The 24,073-nt window shown below is 38.3% G+C and overlaps 1 long non-coding RNA gene across 1 annotated transcript in view; it reads left to right on the forward strand.

The window, feature by feature from the left end:
• Positions 1-13,419, forward strand: part of LOC103095676 (uncharacterized) — an 18,159-nt gene extending 4,740 nt beyond the window's left edge. The window contains exon 3 of the long non-coding RNA XR_001627936.2: positions 12,837-13,419. This is a non-coding gene — a long non-coding RNA (uncharacterized LOC103095676). The remainder of the gene's footprint in view (positions 1-12,836) is intronic.
• The last annotated feature ends 10,654 nt before the right edge of the window (positions 13,420-24,073 follow it).

The raw sequence follows: 24,073 nt of genomic DNA on the forward strand, positions 1-24,073 counted from the left end.
ATTTTTATTAAACTTGGAAGGATGACTATTTTGACTCAAATCATAACCAGTTCTGTAGGCATTGCACCAGAACACAGAATTACAGAACATATGAGATTGAAACCTGACACTCAATTTTCCCTGTTGAGATGTGTTAAACAGAGAAAAAAAAATGTACTGCTTTATAAAAAGCTGGGTAATCAGCTTCAAAGCTCAATGAGATTAAATCAGTAAAGGAAACGTTTTAAAAAGTACATTCTTATCAGAACCTTAGGGGCGAAATCCAATAATAAAAAAAAAAAACCTAAAGAACATATTTTTTATATTGCATGTGGATTTAGTAATCTAGATTTGAAATTTTATTTTGGATAAATGTCCTTTTTTCTTTTAGCAAAGATTTACCTTTAAGTAAGTTTGAGGGCATTTCTGACCCCTCCCCAAAGATAGCTGTTCATCAAAATAAGTAAGAAATGATGTCTTCTATTCTTGAAAGTTGAAAAAATTAATTTTTAATTTCATCTTTTCTAGTAAAGTAGCCTTGTTAAAATATACCAGCCGGCAAGTAATCTCCAGCTTGCCAGATTTCCTCAGATCAGAGTCTGCAAAGTAGTGTCCAAGGAATGGTACATCTGGTGAAAATGACACTTGCTTGCAGAACAGAGAGAGAAAGAATATCATGGATAATATTTAATATTGTAATTAAAATATTTGAGAGGCTATATATAGGAACGGATAGGTAGTTGGCCTCAGAGTCATGAAACCTGGGTTCAAGATTGGCCTCTAACACATCCTGGTTATGTATAGGCTTGGGCTGAGTAACAACTTCTTGTGTAAACTCAAGTAGAATGGGACTTGGAAAACCACAAATTAGCTTTATCAATATTATATTTTTTATTTTGTTAAACATTCCCCAATTACATTTAAAATTTTGGTTATTTTTTTCCAAATTACATGTCAACAAATTTTTAATAATTGTTTTCTGACTTTTTGTGATCCATATTCTCTCTCTCAACTCACCTTTCCTAGAAATGGTAAGTAATATGATATAGGTTGTATATTTTATTTTTGTCATGTTGTAAAAGAAAGACACATATCACTTATATTAGAAAAAACTCATGAAGGAAATAAAGTGAGGATGGTATGCTTCAATCTCCATCTCTTTTGTCTATGGCAAAGGACAGTCTTTTTTGTCATGAGTCCTTGGGATTGTCCTGGATCATTGCATTGCTGATAATAGTTAAGTCATTCACAGTTACCCATCATACATTATTGTTACTGTGTACAACATTCTCCTGGTTCTGCTCATTTCTCTTTGCATCACTTCATCTAGGTCTCTCAATATTTTTTATGGCTAATTACACTTTAATCTATGTAGGCCTTCTACAAATCTCGAGTTTGACACACCTCTGCTCTAGTCAACTCCCTAAGCCCAATATGAGCTACAGAGATGATATTTCTTTGTATTAGAGGAGAAAGTCATTTGGGAGCTCCTTATACCACTGAAATAATGGTTCTAATCCTCGTCCCCTATTGAAATCCTTACTGTCCGTAGATTGATTTCTTTTCATTCTAATCTAACATTTTCCCAGATTTGTGGATTTCTGTTCATTGCTATTAGGATAAACATTTGCATACTTTTATTTATAGAAAAAAGTTTTTGTGCAAAATCTAGGGTGCAAGTCAAATATGTCTGGATTCCCTCTCTATAACAGATTCTAAGATGGAATGATTACTTTCCCCAAAAGTTCAACCTCAGCTATCATTTCTTCCCTACTGGCAAAAAATTTGGTAAAGCATGGCAACCCTTCTGGTCATTTCCTCTCTTTTAGAACAATTCTTAACCTTTCTGTGTATGTCCTGGGCCCCTCTGGGAATCTGAGGAAGTCTATGAACAACTTTTTCAAATAATGTTTTCAAATGTATGAAATAAAGTATATAAAATTATAAAGTAAACCAATTATATTGAAATAGTTATAAAAACGTTTTTTAAGCTCATGGACACCAGATTATCAACTGTTGTTCTAATGGATAAAATGATGTGTAAAAGTGAAAAGAACTATCCCAGTTGAGGTGCCAGTTTGTGCCTCTCTCCTCCAGTGCTTCTAGTACTTCCTTGGGATTTATTAAAGCCTCAGGACAATTATTATGGTCAAATATTAATTATTGGAGAGCATCAGATGAAGACTAAATATCTTCTTTTCAAGAATTTATGTCAGATTCTAGACCCATGAATGAGATCTTTGTTATATCCTTGTGGATGGACACACTAAGGGCCAGAAAACTTGTTTACCTAGGTTGCAAAAACATCAAAAAAGTAGTTTTCTTTTCTTTATAACTAAAGAGAATATACTATTGCACCTACAGTGTCGGTAGAGGAATTTTGGTCTAAATGTTTTAGATTAACAAGGATTCCAAATCAATATAAAATCATAGACCTCCTCTTTTTGAATTTTCTATATTTCCTACAGTCAGCTGGGTAGCACAGTGGCTAGAATGCTGGGCCTGGAGGTAGGAAGATTCATCTGTTTTCTGGGCTCATATCCTGCACAAGTCACTTTATTTGCCTCAATTTCTTCAGCTGTAAAATGAACCAGAGGAAGCAATGACAATCCATTCCAGTATTTTTGCCAAGAAAACCCTAAATAGGCTCACAAAGAATCAGACACAATTGAAAAACAACTGAACCACACATTCCCTATATAGCAGTGGTTCTCAACCTTTCTAATGCTGTGACCCCACAATACAGTTCCTCATGTTGCAGTGACCCCAAACCAAAAAATTATTTTGGTGGCTACTTCAAAACTATAATTTTGCTACAGTTATGATTTGGAATGTAAATACCTGATATGCATTAGGTATTCTCATTGCTACAAATTGAAAGATTGAGAACCGCTGCTATATAGTGACAAATTTCAGTACGATATAATTTTAACATTCAGAATGACAGGATTCAATTGGATTTTTAATTCTCAAAGATTTTCTTTTGGAGCCTACATACATTTTGTGATGTCAGTTTTGAATCATCTACACCAAGAACTATGAGAAAAACATTGTCAATTGGATAGCATGTCATTTTTATTGTTGCCATAGTCTCTTGGGGCTGATGCAACTGAAGAGAGTTGGGGGAGCTGTCTTCACATCATATGATCTAGATAGAGTTCAAAGGGACCTTAGTGGCTATTGAGTCCAACTTCCTAAACTTTATTGATGAGGAAACTGAGGGACAAAAATAAAGTGATTTGCCCAGGGTGACACCATTAGTAACTATCGAAGTAGGATTCAAATTCAGATCTTTCACCCCCTAAGTCCTATGTTCTCTCCACTAAGTTATACTGTGAAAGAGAAATTCTATTTATTGTTTGGCTTCAGGAAGAACTTGGATGAGGGAGTTGGAATTTCCCCTAGGGCTAGGGCTGTGTCATATTTATCTTGGTGTCTTCCTCAGTGAATCTCATAATATTAGAGTTTGAAAGGATGTCAGAGGTCATCTAGTCCACACCAGTCTTTGAACAACAAAATTCTCTCCACAACATTCCAGCCACCTGGTCATAAAACCTTTGCTTAAAGACCTCTTAGTAGCAGTACATTCCACTTTGGGAGAGTTCTAATTAGATTAGGAAGTTCTCCCTTTGAATCTAGCCAAGATTGTCTCTGCAGTTTTTACCTTTATTCTTCCCTCTACCTAGGAGAGCAAGTCTAATCTGCCTTCCATATTACAACCCTTCAAGTATTTGAAGACAGATGTTATGTACTTCTACCACCCCTAGATATTCTCCCTACAATTTGATATCCCCAGTTCCTTTGTTTCTCATGCTCTAGCAGTTACTACAATTAGGCCACACTCTTGAGACCTTTTCATTGTTCTGGTCACCATCCTCTGAACATTTTCCAGTTTACTACTGTCACTTCTACAATGTGATATTCAGAACTTGACATTCCAGGTATGATCTGACCAGATCAGAGTATAGCACAATGATCACCTACCTCTGTCTGGACACTATACATGTCTTAATACCATCATAATACCTATTCTGGCTGCCATGTGCCTCTGTTGCCTCCTATTGAGCTTGCACTCTACTAAAATCCCCAGGTCCTTTTCTACTGAACTGCTTTAAAAAATCCCTTTTTGCTGTCCTTGGTTTTTCTTACCAGACTCCACTCTAGCCCTCTTGTCACTATTCTTAGTGAGCTGTACCATGTGTGTTTGGCCATATTAATTTGTCAGTCTTTTTAAAAGAATTCAGTTAGTGCATTTTCTCCACGCCCATGTCAGTCTCTTTCAACAACAATTCCTTTTCTTCCTCATCAGAATGTTTATCTTTGTGTTTTCATAATTTCATTCCTGAGATCTTCTCAATTCATCCCCAATGACCTCCCTATAGAATTTTAGTTCATAAAATCCTACCGATCTTTTCTAGGAACTCCATTTGTCAAAATCCATTTGTCAAAAATCTAGGGTAAACATTATGCTTCTTCTCCAGGATCATAAATTCTAAGGTATGACTAAGATTCCCTTTCTTCACCTTATGGACGAGATAATTCATGATGAGACTAGGATTTTGCCAGTAGGAGATCTAGCTTGTGCGACACTTAGCTCATATTCCCCACCTCACCCCACCTTCTTTAGACTTATTGAAACTTTAGAGCAATTTACATGTGCACTAGTTAAGGGCACATGATGGTAGTAAAAAGGGGCATGCTTTTTTTTTTTATTCCCACCCTCAGAAAAACTCAGTGGGAGGCTGTGTCTAAACACTGGGTCCAGTCTGAAATAGCAGATGAGAAAGAAGTGAATGGAAATTAAAATCACAGGATCACAGAATTTTAAAGTTGGAAGGGACTTCATAGATCACCTAATCAAACCCATCCACATAACTCTAAGTCATTTAAGGTTGAGGAGGGCAACAATGAACTCTTGCAGCTGCCTGAGAAACCTTTTTTTGTGGGTCAGCAGGGACAAAGTTATGAAGCCAACAATAGATCTTGGAATGTGTTGATTGGTCCCTAGGGATGTTGGCCAAGGTGGTCCCTCTCTAAAACTAGATGACACTACCCTAAGGCAATGGCAGGAGTAGTGACAGCCAAAGAAAAGTCAGGCCAGTTGTTGGGAAATGCAGTTGTGAGAACTCTGACTGGAGAGGTTTTCTCAGCTGTGATTCAAGACAGATGAAACTGAGGCCCTTTCTCACCACAGAGTGTGAGGTTTCCAGGGATTTCTTCTTTTCCTCATTAATGCATGGTTCTATGGGAAATTACATGAGTTTGTGTATGGGAGCTGAGAATGATACTAATATAAGATTTTACTATTATTTACTTTGCTATTCTGTTCCAATTAAGTATTCTGTTATTTGATTTATGGCTCTTCATGGTCTGTTGATAGAATAAGCACTGGCTAAGTCCTCAAGATGTATTTCTCTCCCTCAGTGAGCATAAATAATATATGACTCCAGGGGTGAAAGGGATAAATGGTATGTGCCATTAAGGCAAGACAAGAAGTCATTAGTTGCCCTGCTTCTGGCAAGGGGATAGGTTCATTGGATTCCAGATAACTGAAGTTCCCGCTCTATAGTGTACCTCCATTCTAGGCTTGTGTTTCCAGAGCTACTCAACTATGCTCTCTTCTGTCCATGTGCCCTGTAGTTTACCCTGATGGCAATATTACTTTGATCTCCATTGATCTCTATTCAAATATTCACCATCATACTCTCTGCCCCTTAGGTTTTTTTTTAAACCTTACCTTCCATCTCAGAATTGATACTGTGTTTTGGTTCCAAGGCACTGAGTGGTAAGGGCTAGGTAATGGAGAGTGAATGATTTGCCCAGGGTCACACAGCTAGGAAGTGTCTGATGCCTGATTTGAACCCATATCCTTCTGTTTCTCCCAATCTACTGAGACACCTAGCTGCCCCATGCCCCTTGGATTTTGTTGAAAGAGTATATATTAATACATATTGCTACTCTATCACTTTTACCTATCCTGTACCTTTTGAATAAAGAATTATCTTTCAGTGTCATATTCTAGTCATGAATTCCATTCCACTGTTTCAGTGATACTGGTGAAGTAAAACTTTCCTGCTTAATTTAGGCTCACTAATTTATCCATACTTTGTTTATTCACATGTAGATATCCAAGGCAATGAATTTTATTGTTGACTTACTTCTTGGACTTTGTCTTCTGTGAATTTGGGAATATCTATACTGCTAGTCTCATTTTCATTTTGTAGTTCCTCTTCAGGGCAGTGGTCTCCAAAATGGAGACTGTAGGCTGATTTCTAAAGCACGTGTGACCAATTCAATAACCATTTATGAAGGGCTTCCTGTGTGGCAGGCATCACCATGTAAAAGCACTAGGAATATACATAAGAAAAAGACAGCCTTTGCTGTCAGGGAGCCCACAATCTAATGAAGGAAGGCAACACAGAAAAGGAAGCTGAAAAAACAGAAGGCAAGAACTTCCTGACAATTAGAACTATCTCAGAAAGGAATGATTGCCCTATGAAATAGCACATCACTGGAGAGCATTGGATGATAAATTACTTCCATCACTGGAGAGGTTCAAGAAGAATTCAGACCATCATTTGTTGGCATTGTTAGGCAGAGGATTCAGCATCGTGATCATGAGCAGATTATATTGAGTGTCCATGCCAGTTCTGAGAGTCTATAGTACATCTATACTTTCTGGATAGAAGGAACTATATTTTGAAGACCTCCCTAGAAGGAAATTCTATCCCTTCTCTGAGGTGACATTGAAATCTTTCACAACCCTCCACCACAGAGTTCTCCTTTGTAATTAACCCAAATCCCTCATTCTCCATTTAATATTCATTTTCCTTTGTTCTGTACACAGTGGAGACAAAGAATAGCTATTCATCATTCCCTGGGTAAGAATCCTTTATATCCTTTATTTCTTAAATCCCCCACTCCACTTCTTTTAATGGATCTGCTCATCTAAAAACATTATAGATTATGTTATGTCAGCCAATAAGCGTTTATTAAGTGCCTACTGTGTGCACAAAAGACAACACGGCCATCCAATGCAGCTGAGGAAGTCTCCAGGTGTAAGGACTTTTCGTGCCACTGGACCCAGGCTTCCAACGCCGAGAGAGTGGGACTGTCTCTGTGCATCGACTTTTCCACTTAAATCTCCTTCACGCACAAGTGTCTTTGTGCACACTCATCTTAGTACACCATAGATGAAAATGCACAAAGACAATCGTCATTCTCGGTTACCGAGAGACTACTACTACTATTGTGTGCTAGGCATCCATCTCCCAAGCCCATGTAGCCTCTGATTTAGAACTTATGGTCATCAAATCATAGATGTAGGGCTAGAAGAGATCTTAGAGGTCACAACATTTAACCTCATTTTACTGATGAGGCTTAGAGAGGTTACATGACTAAATGACTTGCCCAAAGTCACAAATCTCATTAATGATAGAGGTGATATTTGAATCCAGGGCTTCCTGTCTCCATGTTCAGCATGCTAGCCACTATGCATCTCTGACTCTCTTGAACTTAATTCTTCCTTGAAGAAGGCCACTCTTAGAGGCTCCAGAAGCAAAACTATTGCACCAGTAGCCTAAAGAATTACTCTGCTAGTCAGCACTTAGTGCCTTGTTTGGCCCTTAGGTGCTGATTAATAGAAGATACATAAAATGACAAGAGAGATTCCCTTCCTCTATTGGAAGTCTAGCTATCATCCTGTTTCAAGAAAAAAATTAATTAGACTCTCTAGGCTAATACTTCCCAAACTTTTCAGCACAACTGAAGCAGGAAAAGGTGGGGTAGAGGAATGGTGGGATGCTTCACACCTCTGAGAAAAACTGGTGAAGAAGAGATTCAACCACATTGTTGCAAAAGCTTAGCAGCCAGACCATTTAAAATATATTTAAATACACTTCTCAAATGGGCAGGAAAGAGGCAGATGTGACTAGAACCCAGATACAATGGCAACTCAGCCATCACTAGATAGCGTAAGGTTATGCCAAGTACTTTAGGTGACTTTATTATACTTGGAAAGATTCTGACTAATCTTGAAAAAGCAGAATAAAATGATTCAAGAGAGTAAAAATGGACCAAGAGCATCAAACATAAGGAAGTGGAATGGAATGCTCTAGAAAAATAAAAGTTGGAGGTATCTTAAAGATCATATAACTCTCTCATTATTCAGATGAGAAAACTAAAATCTAGTGTGTTAAAATGATTTTGACATGCTTTAGAGTAAATTAAAGATAGAGCACTAACTAAAACCAAGATCTTCTGACTCTCCTTCCAGAAAGATATATGATGGACACAGACTGAATAGGCAAGAGCATCCTTCTGTGAAGAAGGATCTAGATCCGAAATTGAGAAGAGACCCCAGCTTGTTCTGACACACCAGCAAAATCTTTAAAATAAACTCAGGTTTTTTGACATCAGCCTGGACAAAAACACCCAAAATATATTTGCGGGTTAAAAACACTAATTAGAAGTTTCTCCAGGCTTCAGCTTAACATTCCAAAATTGGAATTCTTTTGTTTATTGTGGAAAATTCTTTAATTCACCACATTATTAAAATGGGTGTGGCACTTACATTTAATGGCAGTTTTTATTGTCATTCTTTTCTTCCTTTCTTCTCAATTTCCTTTCCTCCTTTCCTTCTCTTCCTATTCCCTTGCTTCTTTCCTTTTTCCCTCCTTTCCTTCCATCTTCATATTACAATGGAAAATATGGTGACTCTGGAATCCAAGGATGTAGGTTCAAACATTTACTGACACTCATTCTCCTATGTGATCCTGAGTAAATCACAACCTCAATGGGCCTTAGTTTTCTGATCTATTCTACCTGTGTTGGATTTACCATCCTAGCAAATGATTTCTCTGTAGTCCATTAGATATGCTAATTAATTGGCTCATTTTAAAAATTCTAAATGGAGTTCATGTTACAGACATAGGGTGGGTTAAAGAACAATTAGGGAATGTGTTGATTGCAAAGTTTTAAAAATCAATAGAAGTCTTAGTAGACTAAAAGTCAGGCCTAGAGATGGGAGGTCCTGAATTCAAATGTGGCCTGAGACCTTTCCTAGCTATATGATCCTGGGCAAGTCACTTGACCCCCATTGCCTAGCCCTTATTTCTCTTCTGCCTTGCGACCAATACACAGTATTGATTCTAAGATAGGAAATAAGGCTGTTGTTTTGTTTTAATCAGTAGCAGGAAGATAGGGCATTGACATTGGATTCAGAAAACAGGTTCATATTTGTTCTGATACTTTTTTGTGTGACTTTGATCAAGTTACTTGCTTTCTCTATCTGTGAATGGTGATCAGGGAAGGAATTTTCACTTGGGAAATCAAATAAATGGCTAATTAATCATTAGGGCAGTTGATTGACATGTCCATTCTGGAAACAATGAAACTACTGATTTGATCAGTGCTCCCAGATTAAGAATACACCATGGCAAGGTAGGTGACTAGAGAGTCTGCATGGATGACTGAATGTGATAGAAATAATCTAGTCTAATGATGGTGAACCTCCTACTGCATGTAAGCCCAAACAGGGGAGGTAGGAAGGGCTCTTATTGCGCTTCTGAATAGAGGAATGAGTGATAACAGAAATGCCCTCAGGCACACTTGGAGAGTGAGAGGGGAACAGTCACCTCCAGCATGTGTGCCATAGATTCACCAACATGGGCCTAGTCTGTGCCTAACTAGTGAGCTAGGTGAGCTTGCATTCACTGACTCTTCAACTTCAGGGTGGAAGCTCTGATCCTGAGAAATTTAACTCTATGGTAAAGAAGGTAACACTTTATGATATAAAGGGAATTTCCTTTGAAGTCAGAGTTGGGTTCAAATCCTGATCTTGTCACTATATCTGTGACCTTAGACAAGTCAGAATTTCTATGGGCCTCTTAAAGGTTTCCACACCCTTAAAATGATGAGAGAAGAATAGATGGTCTCTAAATTTCCATCCAGGGATTAGGGGCATGGTTTCACACAATCTTCACTCCCAACATGTATAACCAATAGGCTTCCATTTCTCATTGTCTCAACATTTCATTGCTACAAAGGGCCTTAGAAACTTACCTATCTCTGTCCCTTCATTTTATAGATTAGAAAACCCAGGTTCAAAGGGTTACCTTGTCCCAACTCAGGGCAGCTAGTTCCAAGGCTCTGGATTCCCAGGCTCATGCTCTTTCTGCCACACCATGCTGCCTCTCTTGATGGAAAGGGAACCTTCATGGGGAAAAATCCTCATGAGAGAAGCCATGTGGGGGATTTTAAGTGTGATGCATTTTTTATTCCACTTTGAGCAAAATGCTGCCAAACTATTCTCTAGGGAGTGGAGCCTCTATAAGGAGAGGAGAGCTCCCTTGCTTGGAGATCACAATGAATAATCAGCCATTTAACACCTAAACTGCATCCCAAAGGCCAATAACTACCCTGGGGGAGGTTGATCAGATGGAAAGCATGACAAGGAGAATAAGGAGGGAAGCAGACACCAGGGAAGTTGAAGGAATGAACAAATAAGGGTTATTGAAATAGAAGTGAGAAGTGAACAGGACTAAAGAAGGGAACAGCTTTGAGAAGTGGGAAAGAAACACATTCTTAGATACAGATACAGACACACACACACATATATATATACATATATACACACATATACACAACACATATATGCATATGTATAATATATATGCAATCCAGACTCATATAAATATTATTCTATATAATGTGTGTATGTATTATGTATGTGTGTATATGACCCTTAGTCTGGGTCAGGTATTTTTCTTTTTTGATTCATTAAAATCTTAGGGACTAAGAGGAAGTGTGAGAGAATAAAGATGTCTGGAAGGAGTCAGATGAAAATAAAAGCATCAGGAGATGAATAGAATTGGAGTACAATAGCAGAGAAGAGAGAGAGCAAAGAGGAGGAGTACATTGTGTCTCAGTCTCAGCCATGGAGGACTGATCGGTTTCCATACTCTAGGTGGAAATCCGTGGGATTTTTCCTGACCTTTACAACTTCGATTTATTTTCCATTAAAGTATTAGAAAGTGACTATGACTCAATCTGTGACTGTGGATCTGTCTATATTATAGAATGTATCTGGGTGAAAGGTTTCAATATCCAGATATTTCTAAATATTACAAACTTCTCTATGAAAGTGTAAGATCCCCACAGGCAGGGATGGTCTTGGCTTATCACTTGCATGCCCTAGTCTAGTGAAGGTGAACCTTTTAGAAGGGTGGGTGATATAAGAAATGTCCACACATATGCATGGAGAAGAGGAGGGGAGCAGCCTAGCCCCACATCCCTCTAGCTTTCTAGTAATAAATTCTGGCAAACTCTGTGCTGGGGCAATGGCATTCATGCCCACAAAGAGGTCTCTGAGTGCCCCTTCTGACATGTGTGTCATAGGTTCACCACCATGGACCTAGCCCAGTGACTTACAAATTAAACAGTTCAAAATAAATGTTTGTAGATCCAGCCAATGTATCTGAAATCAGAAATCATTTTAGATAGCACCTTTCATAGGGAGTGGAGATGGGGTTGGGGAAGGGAAAGGGAACAAACATTTATTAAAGACCTACTATGTACCAGGCAGTATGCTAAGTGCTTTACAAATATTATTTCATTGGTTCCTCACAACAACTGTGAAAACTGGATGCTCATCTTCCCTGTAATAGGAATGGAAGTATGATAACTTCATAAGAGTTTGGTTTTAATGGTTTTATTTTCTTTGGAGCTACTGAAAGAAAGCTCTAGGATATAATGCCATAGCTAGAATCAGAGATCAAATCACCTAATTCCTTTTCACTTATTTCTTTCTTATGAAATTTTCATTTAGGAATATGCTTCCAAACACAAAATAGTGCAGCAAAATAATATCTTCCTTCCTTCTTTCTTTCCTTTCTGGTGACTCAAAGGCAAAAATCACAATAGTCCTTGGCATCAGGGATTTTCCATTCTACCACTTTCCTTTCTTCCATTTCTTTCCTCCCCTGCTTTCCTCCTTCCAGGCTCACTCTTTTCCTTTTTTCCTTTTTCTCCTTCCTTCCTTCCTTCCTTCCTTCCTTCCTTCCTTCCTTCCTTCCTTCCTTCCTTCCTTCCTTCCTTCCTTCCTTCCTTCCTTCCTTCCTTCCTTCCTTCCTTCCTTCCTTCCTTCTTAGACAAAAATGCAATAGTTTCTGCCTTCAAGGGAGCATACATTCTATATCTTTCTTCTCTTTCTTTCTCTTTCCTACTTTTCTCTCTCCCTTTCTCCTTCCTTTTCCTTTCTTTTTCAAACATTTGTGAAATAGATCTATATTACTGCACCATTTTAGGTGCTGGGATTTCAACAAGGAAAAGGTGACTGGAGGAAATTATTTCTAATCTCCTTTCTCTCAGCTCTAGCAATCTGTAAATCTCTGATAGTCATATCAAAGCCTAAAAAAAGTAATTCTTGCTTGAATCTCTTCCTAAACAACAAACATTCTGGACATTTAGACTCTAAATCTCTAAATTTTAGCATGTCAGATATACCTTCTGCTAAGACCATTCACTCTATTTTGGCTGAGTAGAGTTGATGGATGTTGACTCATGTTGGCAGGTCCTGTACTGAGGAAGGACCATGAATTGGATCATGAATTGACGGGGAAGCCGAAAGGTTTTTAGCCAAGTCCTCTTGATTATTGCTTCTTGTATGAAAATTGACACCCAAGCTGAAGTAGATATACACACATATATCTATGTATACATATACCTGAATATACAATGCTGTATATAGCTACATACACATATTTAGAAAATCATTTAATTTTCATTATACACTTGTAGAAATATCAGCATAGTAGGTGGGTTGGTTGAGCTCATGGTTTATTCCTGTCTTTTTACAGAAGACCCATGACCTGAGAAGTATGAAGTCTTGAGACTCCAAGTGACCGTGCCATCCTACAGTAAAAAATTATAGAATTCTTCACTCTTTATATTCATTATTTTTTTAAAAAATGAGTAAGAACAGTGTCCCTCATCAGAAGAGATTCCATGCCAGCTGCCCCCACCCACCCACCCAATTTTCAGGTCCTTGAAGATGTTTTCAAGGTGACTTTCACTGAACTGTTTGAAAACACAGAGACATATAGCCTTGTATTTAGCATCTAACACTTAGTACCATTTCTTCTCCTAGCCAGAAAACATCTGATGGGGCTCTACTTCCATATCTTTGGTTTGGGTGAGTTTAAATATGAGCCACGCTGGAAAACCCTGCTGAGTCTGGTGATCCAGCCGAATGAAAAGTGCTTGGAGCTCAGTATCAACAAACAATAAATGACCCTTTTTAAACGCATCTAATTTGCCGAGCCCATTAGGTTTATGATAATAAATAAAACCTCTGTAATGCATCATAATAACAATAATACCCTCCCAATCATTCAGCACTTAATGGCCAATTTAAGAGCATTAAACATTGTTAACAATCAATTTACCAGGTATTATTGTGCTTCTGTTTATAAATATCTAATTATATAGGTCATCTTGCCACCTTCCCTGGCCAGTTGTAGCACTTAATAGAGACGCACTGTGAAGAATAATTGCTAAGAATTCTGTCACGATGAGTTCATTGGGGGAAAAAAATCAGAGCATCAGTGGGCTCCTCGGCTTTTATTTTGCACTGCCACTTTTCAGAACTTTTTTTTTTCCCCAGGATCAGGTAATTAAAAGGGTATTGATGCAAAGGAGAGCAAAGCACCACATGGCTTGGCAAAGTGTTTCCATAAAGTTCTGTCCTGTAGCTGTGGATACAAACTCAAGCTGGTCATGTGCAGAACTCCAGCATGTTGAGCCCACTACCCCTCGGCACAGCCAAATGTTTCAGCAGCTGCCCTTTTGTCCTGTTTCTTAAATAAACAAAGAACAGATACAAATTAATGACCTAAATTTATGGCAAAACACACTGCCTTCCCAGAGCAAATAGCCTTCAAAGAACAGATGTTAAAATAGCATTTCTTCCTCACAGACACCCAAAGTAGCTACTTTGTGAGCACGTTAGCTTATATCATATAGAAATTAATAATTGGAAGAATGTAATCGGGTTGTACAATGTCACGCTTCCATTCCCACTCCCCCCTCGGGTTTCCTAAGCTCCCCAAGCCTGAGCAGAACACCGCGATGTCCCCCGCTCTTTGGTTTTGTTGGAGAGCAGAATAGGTTCATTTCACTTTGTCAGTTTCCTTTTATTTTATTCTGTTTGGAGGGCAAAAAGGGATTAGGTGAACATTTTTGCCAGGATTTTAAGTAACAGCCAACAATTTGATTATGTTCACATCAGAGCTACAACTCTGTTTCTACAGACTCCCCAATGTCAGCAAATCTTGTTCCATTTTCTCTGAACTGCAGTATCAAATGCTAAGGAAAATAGGATTGTTCCTGATAAGCACTGCTCAGAATTTGCTTACGGATTTTTTCCCCCACTCTGGGCAAATGTCAGCGACACGTATGAAAAGACAAAAGTGGCAGAAGAGACCCGAATCCTCGTTGGGGAACAAGGGAACATTTTCTCTATCCAGGGACTTCATGGTATCCTCATAATTTATGGCAAATGGGAAGGCAAGCTAGGTCACCTCTATGCATGCAGTGGAAGCAAAAGGTACAGTATGTTCATTGGCCACACGTTGCGTATTCTCTTTAGACCACACCGTACAATATTTCCAATCTTATTCAATAATTTAATATACATTTTCTCGTCAAGATTTTTGGCAGCAGGCTATGCAGCTTGCAAGATGGACTGAAAATTCCACAGGTGGGCTGATTAGTGGGTGGCATTTCTGAATTCTAACAAGCTGTTAGCATTATGTCTGTTTGCTTTAGGTACAGATGTGAAATGATTTGACAGTAGATTTCAAAAGTGTGTGAGTACATTTTTGTATGTCAAACGATGGAAATATATTTTTTATATTTCACACATCGATGGTATGCATTGTATTTATTAATTTCAGAAATTATACGCCACTGACGTGGAACAAAAAAAAAATCAATGCGGGCTCCATAATGTATAAAAAGAACAGATTGGAGAAGCATCCCACCCCCAGCTAATCAGAAAGACTTCTCTTGTGCCTTAGAAGAAGTCAGAAGGTGGGAATATCATAGCCAGGAAATAAGACTCTTGGAAAAGTTTGTTTTAATTGGTGATAAGAAATCTAACAAACACTCTGTGGAAAGAGTATGTGACATTTTTGCAGTGACACTGATCCTATTAAAACTTGTTTTCAAAAATTATTTCTAGATTTATAAAAGGGATTCTCATTGAGACAATGCATGAAGATCTAAGAGACTTGGTGACATAGTGTCATAGAAAAGAACAGAACTTGGAGTCAGAAAAAAAGTGGTCCAAATCTAGAACTTGCTATAAGACCTTGGGTCAGTCACTTTATCTCTACAAGTTTCCGTTTCCTTAGCTGTAAAATGGAGAGAATGATACTTCTCTGACTCTGATATTTACTAACCTGAGATCTTAGATAAGTTATTTCATCTCTATGAGACTTAGCTTCTTCCTATGTCAATTGGGAATAAGATCACTGGAAATACTTTCCTCACAGGATCAAATGAATTAAGTACGGCAGGTGTCTTTTGAAGCTTAAGTCACCGTATAAATACTAGCTGTACTTATTAGCTGCCTATCCACGTTGTGGGGTGGGAGGCCTTTGAAAACTATACAGAGCCAAAGAACTGTGCATTTCTTAGCCCCATTTAGAACTCTCTAGCACTACTAATAGAACTAATAACACTATAGAACAAATCATATGAAGAGCCAAACTGGTCCTTTTCGACTCTAATGTAGGCTTCATTGTCTCAAAGAGCTCTGAGACCAAATATTAGCCCAAATATTAGACTAGGCACCTTCTAAAGCAAATTCCTCTAGGCAATGCTGCTTCAGGTACTTCATTTCTTTTTTCTAGGATAAGATAGCATCAGACATTGGAGCAGGACAAGAGGTCTACAAGGGCTGGGGCAGATCAGTGCTTCAAACTTTGATGGCATCAACACTTCAGGCTTCCCTTCCAAAGAAGTATATGGAACACAGGACTCCAACTGTGGATTGGATGTCTTCTCCATGGGCTCAGGGGTCACTTCCTTCCATCCCCAAGTCTATAGCTGAAATTTGTATAGTATCTACTGTGCTGAGAGCTTTATAATTATTATCTCTTTTGATCCTCACAACAAACCCTGTGAGACTGGTGCTATTTTTATTCCCATTTAACAGATGAATAAAGTGAGGCAAACAGAGGTGAAATGATTTGTCCAGGGTTACACAGCTAGTAAAGTGAGGGCAGATTTGAACTCAGCTCTTCCTGACTCCAGGTGTAGTGCTTTATCCAGTGCACCACCTACATACCTAGGATACTTCCTATAGAATATTCTCTGTTGGAGCAATTCTTTCTCCTTTTGGAGGGTAATATCTGAGAAGTTGCAAGTTAATAATTCAGTACCACCAATCATACAGAAGAGGTAGCTATAGTAGCTGTTCAGCATTCCAATTATTCATATGAGAAGCTATCAAATGGAAACCAACTAGCGTGAGAAAGAAATGTACCAGAGAAATGGCAAACGCAAAAGTCTGGGCCAGAAGAACAAAACAGGCCAATTGGCACCTTAGAGAATTTTTACTATTAGCATTATCATAGAATATCAGAGTTTGAAAGACCCTTTGAAATAATCTAATACAGAAATTTCCAACCTGCATTATGCCTATTGTAATGGAAGATAAGAAGATTCTCAAGAGGGTAGAGAGAGTATTTGGTAAATAACTATATGAATCTTCTGAAATATTCCAGAAGTTGCAAAGTAATTTCCAAAAAATAAAGTTACAACATTTTTGTTTACCTTGGGAGAAGAAAAATTATTATCCTTATAGAATTTATTCTATGCATATGTATAGCAAATTGTAGGATTTATTTGCTTTCTTATTGAACAGAGGGTTAGAAAAAAATTCAATGAAAATCCAAGGAATAAAGGGACCAAAAAAAAAAGATGGAAAGCTTTGATCTAGGTAACTAGGTGGCACAAAGGATTTGGAATCAAGAAAACTGGAGTTCATGTCTTACCTCAGATGTTTAACTATGTGACCCTGGGCAAGTCACTTAACCTCTCCTAGCCTTGGTTTCCTCATCTATAAAATGAAGAGAATAATATTGGATACCTCACCAGATTGTTGTGAAATCAAATAAGCTAGCATATGTAAAATGCTTCCCCAACTTTAAAGGGCCATGTAAATATGTTAGCTGTCATTATTATTGATTTAGTCTAATGGTTTCATTTATTAGATGAGAAAACCAAAGAGAGCTGATGTGACTACCAAAGTTCCCAAAGAAACAATATTTAAATAATGGTTAGAATTTATAATGCCACTAGTCCACTAATATTATAGGTTAAATTTTGTTGTTGTTGGAATTGAACCAAGTTTTCTGTCACCATTCTATTGATTAACTTAATTGTTTAAAAGACCCTTACCATCCAGCTAAGAATTAATACTAAGTATTGGTACCAAGGTGGAATAGTGGTAAGGGCTAGACAATTGGGATTAAGTGACTTTCCCAGGGTCACAGGAAGAGGAAGTGTCTGAGGTCATATTGGAACCCAGGACTTCCTGTCTCTAAATCCACTGAGCCACTAATCCACTTCTACCACTATTTTGACTGGGGAAATGCTTTTTTTTTTTATTCCAAACAACTGATTTTAAAATGACCCTTTGGCACACAACCTGTTCTTAAGCTGGATCTTACCTCTGAATGGTAAAGTGTAATCCATAATAAGAGTGAATCAGGAAGACCTGGTTTCAAGTTCTACTTCTAACATGTATTATTGGCTGTGCTCTAGGCTAAAGGTATCAAATGTGGCTTGTAGTCCCATGTGGTCCACAATACTCCCAAGTATAAAAACCAAATTAAAATATAATTGGGGAAAAGTTAGCAAAAGAGATAAGAAATAATATAGATAATGTTAATTTGTGGTTTTCTAAGTAAGTATGTAGCCTGCAGGTTTACCTTTCTCTTTAGGTTTGATGCCATTGCTCTAAGAAACTATATAGTACAGAGAGGATGCTGTCTTGCACTGGCAGAGAGGGAGTTTCCTCATCTAAGAGTTCCCTAGACCAAGGAAATGAGAGATCCAGGTCCTATCCACAGTCTCTCTCTCTCTCTCTCTTTTTTTTTTAAACCCTTACCTTCCATCTTGGAGTCAATACTATGTATTGGCTCCAAGGCAGAAGAGTGGTAAGGGCTAGGCAATGGGGGTCAAGTGACTTGCCCAGGGTCACACAGCTGAGAAGTGTCTTCAGATTTGAACCCAGGACCTCCCATCTCTAGGCCTGACTCTCAATCCACTGAGCTACCCAGTTTCCCCCCACAGTCTCTTATCTATAATTGTATCACAACCTGGGCACCCAGCAATATTACAAAGTTCTCTGGAATATCCTCTAGTATGAAATGGCCATTTGTTTATTTTGTTTTAAATGTTACTAATTTCTAAAGACTTCATATCCCTCTTTCTATTTGTCAAATGAGAGCATGCTCCCAGGCTTCTTATGTCTGTGCCAACAACAGAAATAGAAAAGCTGATCCCCTGGGTCTTCTGTAAGCAAACTCTGGCCTTGGAGTCAGTAGACCTAGATTTAAGTTTGATTCTACCATTTATAAACTGGGTGACACTGAGCAACTCACTTCAAGTCTCAGAGCTTCAGTACCCTCATCCATTAAATGGGGATTAGAATACTGGCAGCTAGGTGGTTCAGTGGATAGAGCACTGGATCTAGAAGCAGGAAGACCTAAATTCTAATCTGACTTCAGACATGTACTAACTGCATGATCCTGGGCAAGTCACTTAACCACAGTTAGCCTTAATGCAGTGGAGAAGGACGTGACAAACTACTCCAGTACCTTTACCAAAAATCTCCATATGGGGTCATGAAGAGTCAGACATGACTGAACCAAAAAAGTAATGCTGGCAACTTCTCCTTCACAAGGTAGCTGGGAGAAAAGTGTCTCACAAAGCATTTATCATATTACATTACTTCTCATATATACTATGTTCTTGCATCACATCGATCAAGACTATAAGCTCCCTGTGAGCAAGGATTGGGTTGCGTTTCATCTCTGAATTTCTGATACCTAACCCAATGCATTGCACACAGTTTCATAGACCTAGAGCTCAGAGACACCAGAGTCTGTCTCCTCCAATCTAGCCATTTTACAGAGAAGGTCATTTGGACCCAGGAAAATTGAGTGAATAGTCTAAAACAAACAAGTAATAAGCATTTGAAATGGGATTTGAACCTAGCTCTTTCGAAAATGTGCTGCCTCCATTTTCCACCAATACACCAAGGACCTGTGATTTCACAGGCATGGCAGTTCCTTCTGTGATACAGATCACAACTTGTAATCTATCCTCTTAGAGAGTGCCCTGAGGTCTGAAGTCTTACACAGGCAGTAGATTTCAGAGGCAGAACTTGAATTGAGCTCTTCCTTAGAGGTAGCTAGTGGGGGTATAAGTGGACAGATCACTAGATCTGGAGGCAAGAAGACGAGTTCAAATCAGACTATTGATAATTACTAGCTCTCTGATCCTGAGTATATCACTTGTCCTTCTTCTGTCTACCTCAGTTTCTTCAATTGTAAAGTAGGAATCATACTAGTTAACTTATCTCCCAGGGTTGTTCAAGTATGACTGTAGACATTTATTAGTTCTAGTAATCCTGAGTAAATCATGTATCCTTCCAGTTCTGCCTCAGTTTCTTCAAGCTAAACCAGGAATCATAATAGTATATGCCTCCTGAGGTTGTTCAGATCTGGTTGCAGACACTAGCTCTGTGATCAAGTATATCACTTGTCCCTCCTCTGTCTACCTCAGTTTCCTTCACTGAAAAAAGGGATCATAATCATACTTATCTCCTGAGTTGTACCACGGATCAAATGAGATAACATTTGTAAAGCATTTAACTCAGTGCCTGGCACATGGGTGCTTAATAAAAATTTGTTCTCTTCCCCTTCCCTTCCAGACTCCGAAGTCCAGCATCCCAGGCACCTATTCCATGCTGCGCCTCTCTAAGTAAATAAATAAATATTTCTGGAGCAAAATTTACAAACAAGAGATTCATAGAGATCACTATCAATAGACACTTCACATGGAGAGCTGGCTATTTGTAATGAATCTATTGCCTTTTCCATCTAATTAAAGTGTGTCTTACACACCCCCCTTCCCCCGTCATGCAGCAGTTCGCTCCCAGAAATAACCCAGGCAGAAGGCATGCAACTAAAACACAGTGCACATGAGAGGGCTGCAACGATGAGGGCATCTCACTATTCTGGGTCAACACTGTGAAGGGTTTTTTTTTTTTTTAGGTACAGAAAGCTATCCTGTGTTATTGTGAGGTGAAGTGCTTTGATGTACTTTCCCAACCAAATGACTCTTGGAGAGAAGTCAGTGTTCACAAACATGATGTGACCTTTCTTCCATTTGTCCAGCTGCTTTGGATTGTCTCAGTTCACCTGTTGGAGCCCAGCTGCTTCGTGATGCCATCACATGCCTGACATCAACTCTAGACCCGTTCCAGATATCCAGCAAGACTCCCCAAGAGCATGGAAAAGAAACCCACGCATATTACCTGAGCTCCTTGAAGTATTACTGCCTTCCCAAGTCTGAGCTCAGCCAATCAAAACCTTCAACTTTGGCAACAAAATGCATTTATTTTCAAAATAAGAGGAAATAACATTTATCTTGGAAAAAGAACAAATATCTGACCCTCGTACATGAAGATGCTGTCACTGTTGACCTGCTAATGGGGGGATCCATGCATTAGGAAGTTCAATCCGCATGATGGATTCTATGGATGCAACCACACTCTCTTTTTGTAGGCCCTCCCTTGTGGCCAACGGCATGCATTTGTGAGACAGCTGGCCCTGTTAGGGAGGCCAGCATGTGGTTGCTGATGGAAGAAGCTACCTGCCCTTACAGGGCCAAAGTCTTACTAGCACTGTGCTCTAACTAAATCAACTTATGGGCTGAAGCAATATACTCTACTCTAAGTCATTCCATACTCTGAAAATGTGTAATCAAGATGAGAATTTCCATTTTGACAGTTTCTATCGAGAAATAAAAAGAAGAAAAAACACAACAGAAAGACATATTCCATTTGGGGTCATTCTAATTCTTTTGGCAAATGAAAACTCCCAATTCTTTTTCACTGAAGAAAAAAAAAGTAATTTTAGATTTCAAAATATGACAAATAGCAAGAAAACTAAGGAGATAAAACTCTCCTGGGAGAGAAGTAGCAAAGCATTGAAGTTTAGCTTTTATGGTTTACAATTTCTCAAGAATCCTTTGAAAATGGACAAACTAACAGAATTTACAATGTGAAAGGATACTTTGTGAGTTTATCAAATATGACTGCTCAGTGGATTATATAAGAATCAACTAGGAATGTTGATTCTACTATATGTTTTATCTTTCACTTGCTGTGTGGCTATTAGAAAGTTACTCAACTTCTCTGAGCTCATTATTTTTAATATGATTTTTAAAAGATAGACTGCCAAATTGATTCATTTTTCCATCAGAGGAAGACCAATGGGAAAAAATTAGTGGAAGATATGAAAACTTTTGCAAACATAAAAAGCCATCCAAAATACATGCTAGGACAAATTTTATTTATCAGAGAGATGCAACTATTAATTTCAAAACTTTCACACGTTGAGAGTATGTCTTTTATACATTTGGCATTTTACCATAATTTTTTAATGTTTAACAATTCTGTATGGCAGCTGTCCATTGTATCAAAAGTAACTAGGGATTCCCCCTTTCTCTTTATTTTTATTTGATGCAACCATTGGTCCATATTATATTTTTGTCTGCAGCGGGGAAAAGTCAATGTATTTTAGGTACCACAGCTTCTTAGATATTTCTAGAGTTCTCCAAGCCAGGAAAGATGCAACCTTTGTAAATAAAATCCTTCCTTGAAATTATAGTCTTATTGTCGACAGTGGACCATGCCCTTTTATGAAGGTGTAAACAGCTACATTTTACTGACTTGAATATTCCATTCCAATTTGATGAACTTCAAAAGATAAGTCTTCCACTCTTGACATTGCATACGGGTTTGGTCAATTCAAATACCAGCGATAAAAATAGAAGTCATTTGGTTAGTTCCCAAATGGGAAATTCTAGAAAATATATGAAAATTTCCAAAAGGGGGTTGAAAATAGCCCCATGCTGCACACAGAGTAAGCTGGAAACAGCTGTTCAGTGGAGGGGATAATGGATGGCTGGTCTGGAGAGCAGTGCTGGGGAGATGGCTCAGTGATGCTGGGCATAAAGCAAGGATCCTCCTGTTAGGGAGAAGGGAGAGTGTCAGGGCAATAAATCAAGTCAGAAATTCAAATCATTGTATTTGCAATGAGGATTTACTTCTCAGTGTGTTGCATTTTTCTGCTCATAACTCTCTACAGTGGAGGAAAAAAGATGGAAAGAAAATTTATGTAACCATTTACATTATGGATGGTTTAGGGAGCTATTGGTCTAAAATGTGGTTCTCATCTTAAAGCTCTCTTCTAGTGAAGGCTCATTGGAACCTCTTCCCTTGATAAGCCACAAAATTAGGCACAGGAATAAAAAATAAATAACAGAATATAATAAATTATATATTAATAAATATGAATAATAATTATATGTATAGAATAAATATAAACAAAAATAAAAACCACTTAAATAAAATTTATATCCATTGGATACAAATTTTACTTCTTTTGAAACAGTCTTAAAACCTGACATTACTCACCACTTCAACCTTTGGATGTTTGTTGAGCCTGTTTCAGTTTTCTCTTAACGGCACTGCCCTCTACGTGTTCGTATGGTGTTTATTGAACATTAACTCTTATGATTAAAGAGATGCTAGCAGTCTTGATTTAAGATCTTCCATTCAACATTATTATAGTCATTGATTATACATTGGCTTTTCCATATGTTCCCATGTCATTTATTCATCCTTCCTTAAAATATATCACGTCTCTCAGAACCAACAATCAGTTAATTCAAATAGTAAAAATGCTTTTTAAAACAATTTTTAAAATACCATTTTACATTTGCATACTCCTTTATCAATCACAAAACAATGTCCCATCTGTTTTGGGCATGTTATTGACTCTATAGTGTTTCTAGTTGTTTTTTTTCCCCTTAAATAAAAATCCATCTATTTCATTCCCTTCCCTCCACCCCCCCCCCCCCGACAATTTGCTTTAGTTTAACTGTTTATGTGTTTTTGGGGATGGGTTTGTCTAAATCCATCCTCTCTCATAAATGAGTTTAAATTAAATTATGTCAGAATTCAAAAGCTATATCCAACAAGAGAAAAACCTCAAAATTAAACCAATTTCACCATAGGAAAGTAGGAATGCTTTGTGGCTCCTGGGCTGGGAAATTCACAGTTAAAAGTCAAAAGGAATAGATTTGGAGCAAAACTGGCCCTTTTGCTGGGTAGACTAGAGGGTGGTACTGTACTCCACAGGGTACCAGCATTCTCTTGATGCTGATACAGAAGGAAGGGTCACCATAGTGCCAGGACAAGAACAGCAGGGTCAGCTGCCACCTTATTGGCATGTCCTCACTTGACACAGTGACTAAAGATAACAAAACTAAACCATAGGAAAAAGAGAAGAATTCCATTAGATATAGGATCCATCTCATGGGAGAGGTGAAAAGCCTCCAATCTGCCAAAATTTAGTGAGTAATGAACACAGCCCCTGAAAAAATCATGGATTCCACAGTTTTTAACCACGCTCCATGATTTTTCTGTTCCAATCAGCAATTTTAAATGTATGCACCTCTGTTGCCTACCCACTGCAGTGCTGAATTGGCAGCTTGGAAAGGTGTACCTCCTCTTACCTGGAGGGGTTGCTTTCCTCCGTGTGAAGAGATAAGAAGTGTTTGCCATTTGATGTGAACCAAAATTGGAGGTTGGATAAATGGGGGTAGGGGAACTGGCAGAGACATTGGTGAGAAAAGTGGAGGAGACTGACAATTTAGGGCAGGGCAAGAAAGACAACACCACGCTGATATCTGGCTCTTTCATGGAATGTCTGAACCAGGAGAGAAG

Source organism: Monodelphis domestica, chromosome 2 (assembly GCF_027887165.1).
Source record: "Monodelphis domestica isolate mMonDom1 chromosome 2, mMonDom1.pri, whole genome shotgun sequence".
NCBI lineage: Eukaryota > Metazoa > Chordata > Mammalia > Didelphimorphia > Didelphidae > Monodelphis > Monodelphis domestica.